Raw genomic sequence first — 3,374 nt, 5'->3', positions numbered from 1 at the left:
GACCACCCCCCCAAAGCCGTAGCGGCTGGGGAGGGGACAACACCCAACAGCGGCGAGGCCGGTTTCGGTCCCAAGAGGGCGGATCGGGGGCACGACGTGCCTTCAGCCATCTGGTCGAGGCGGGCACGGAGGGGGTGGGTCGGCGGTGACGGGGAGGGGGCGCAGGGCGGGCGAGGGCCGGGAGCGCGTGGGGGGAGTGGTTCGGGGGAAGGGCGCGCGCCAACGAAGACGCGAACCGGGCCACCGGGTAAACGTGCACGGGATCCCACCGCCACCAGCATGAGAGCGGTCCCGCGACGCCCGGGACGCCGGCCGGCCTCAGCACCCTTGGCGGGCCCCCCCCCCGCGAACCAGGCCCCACCACGGCTGGGACCCAAAAACCCCACGTGACCCCCGCCGCAGGGGCCCAGCAGAACCTCCGTCCATCCGTCTGGTCCATCCCGGAGTCACGACCCAGGGGAAGCAACCCCCAGGCGAGAGCGGCCCGACCCGTGCCCGCACGCCACCCCCGGCGGCAACTCGGGACGGGAGCGGGCGGGAGACAGCCGCTCGCACGGCACGGGGAAGCGGGACGCGCGGGGGCGCCCCACCCCTCGGGAGACACAGCACCGCGAGGGAGTGGCCGCACGCGCACTCGCACGCACGCGGGAGCCCCGCGCGCCGGACGCCGGCCAGGCCCAGCGGGATCCTCCCCCGACTCGGAGGGGGGAGGCGCAGGCCGCGGTAGGCAAAGAGCGGCGCTCGGCCCCGCCGCGGGGCCGGCAGACCCCTCACGGAGAGGGGGCTCTGCCCAACACGCAACGGTAGTCACCCCGCATCGGTGGCCACTACGCGCAGAGGAGGGGCGGCAGCTGGGGGGTTCCGGTACCCCAAGGCACCCTCTCGGATCGCTAGAGAAGGCTTTCTCACCGAGGGCGCATCGCCCCCACCCATTCGTCCCCCGACCGGGCCCCGCTAAACGGCTCTCCAAAGGCCGCCAAGGGCTCGGGGGGCGGGGGTAGGTCTGCGGCAAGGGGCAGGCACAGGGCAATCCTGAGCGCTCACGGCTGGGGCCCAACAAGGAGACCGTCCTTGCCCCGCCACGCACACCATGCTCGCGTCACCGCCCGGAAAGAGCTCCGTGCCTCCGGCGAGGCCACGAGAGGCGGAGACGGACGTGGCATGCTGGGGCGAAGAAACGGCACCCCTCGGCTGGCCAAGCGCCACAGCGCTGGCTCGGCCCGCCGCGATCGCTCACACACCCCGCCACGTCCAGGCCCCCCCAGCACGGCATGCGCCAGGGGGACGACGAGGCGCCCGCATCCCCATGGGGGGGGCAGGTGGTCCTCCCTTACCGACTCCACCACCCGCTCCTCGGACTACGCCACCAACAGCGGTGGCCCGAGGGGGTCGCTGGGAACAGGAAACGACGCCACCGCTCGGCCTCGGGCACCTGAGACAACCTGGAGCGCTCCAGGGGCACCACGGAGGGCCAGGCGCAACGCGCTCAGCACGCCCAGGCGGTGAGCAGCGCGGCGTCGGGACGGCCCTCCCCATGGCAGGGAGAGCCGCTCACCACACGAAGCCAAGAAAGGCAAGCGAGAGTGTCCGCTGCGTCAGAGGACCCCGGTCCCACGGACACCAGGAGGCCGAACGTGGGAGGGCGGGGTCGGGCCGGAGTCCACACCCCCCCCGCGCCCTCCCCGCACCGCCACAGCAGGCGGAGGAGGAGGAGGAGCGCGAAGGGCCCGCGGGCAGAACGAGAAGAGCGGTCCCATTCGCCATGAATGTCCGTCCCTCGTCTGACGCGGCTTAGGCCCGGCCCGGGAGAGCACGAGATCACCACATCGATCGGCAGAATGTGCCCAGGGAGGTCCCGAGGGGGGGAAAGCCCGGCGAGGACAGCAACCAGAGGGACCTGCTTTCAGCCTCGCCAGCACCCCTCGACCCCAGGGCGAGAGCAGCCGGACAACCCAAGGAAGGAGGACGCCTGACACGTGGCACGGAGCCTTGCGGGACAAGGGTTGTCACGACCGCAGCCAGGTGCCCGCAGTGGGGAGCGCACGGGGTAAAGCACCCACGCCGCCTGCCCACACCGCCCTCGGGTGCTGGAGACCGGAGGCGGCACCACGGCCTGGACCATCTGGAGGCACCCGAGCCGGCGCACAGGCCCACGCGGACGGCTCAAGTAAGCGAGGGCACAGCCGGGCTTGGCACCATGGTCAAGCCCAGAGGTCCCCCCCGCCCCGCACACGCCCAGAGGTCCCCATCTCTAAGGCGACAGTCGCCAAAGCACAGCGTGTCAGCACCTACCTGGCAACAAAAAGTGCTCATTTCAGGTGACAAAATCACCACGCCGACTGCCGGGGCCTAGACACAAGTCACCGGGACCTCCTGGGACCGTAGCCAGGCCACCGGCCCCAAGCACCGTTCCATCAGCCCCGGCCCCTGGAGCCCCCAGGGCCATCTGGTCGACCCCGGGAGCGTGGCGGCAGCCGGGACCGACGGGGGACTCGCGGGAGGTGGAGCGGGCCGGGTAGGCCCTCCCCCAGTCCGCCTGTCGTCCCCACGTCAGGACTTAGAAAAATCACCAAAGTCCTGCGGAGGCACCTGTGGACGCCCTGCTCCCCGGCCCTCAGGACGGCCCCACGCCTGTCCCATGCCGGCCCCATGCCGGTCCCCGACTCCCAGTTGGGACTGGGGGGGGGAGGGGGCGATACCACGGAGGCGTCCCCGACGGCCGGACCGCAATGGGAATCGCGGCCGGGCCCCTGGGGCGCCATATCCGTGCCTCCCCTCGCGACCCGATCCGGTCCGGTCCGTTCCGGTCCCCTCCGGTCCCCACCTCCGCAGCGGGCCTCGGAAAGCTTGGTAAGAAAATCGGGTCAGACGACCGGAACCCCACGCGTGCCCCGTGGCCGGGCCCGTCACGCCATCCACGGGCTTCCTCTCAAGGCTCGAGCGCGACACGGGAGAAAACCGCGCGACACGGAAGGCCCGACGACCGACCGGAGCCACCGGCCGGATGGCGTCCGGGCGCCGGACACACCCGCTCCCATTCCCCCACGGGCCGAGGAGGGGACACCGGTGGGTGCTGGTCGACCCGTCCAGGCGACCCCCACACCCTTCTCAGGGAGCGAGGCGGTGGCGGCGTCACACCCTCACAAGCCTGGAGGTTCAATCTCCCGCGAGCCGATCGCGCGCCGACACCCCAGAGAGAGCGGGACAATCACGCTAGTGTCACCGGCTTCCTGGAACTCCGGCTTGGGGACCGCAGCCAAATGCCATCCCTTACTGACATCGGCGACGCTCTGGCAGGGTGACGCTATATAAAAGCGGCCGCCAGGTGGCGCCCGACAACCGGCGCAAAGGACACCGAGACAGATCCAGATCGC

This window comes from Ursus arctos, unplaced genomic scaffold (genome assembly GCF_023065955.2).
Source record: "Ursus arctos isolate Adak ecotype North America unplaced genomic scaffold, UrsArc2.0 scaffold_241, whole genome shotgun sequence".
NCBI classification, from domain to species: domain Eukaryota; kingdom Metazoa; phylum Chordata; class Mammalia; order Carnivora; family Ursidae; genus Ursus; species Ursus arctos.
This window is presented reverse-complemented; position numbering follows the sequence as displayed.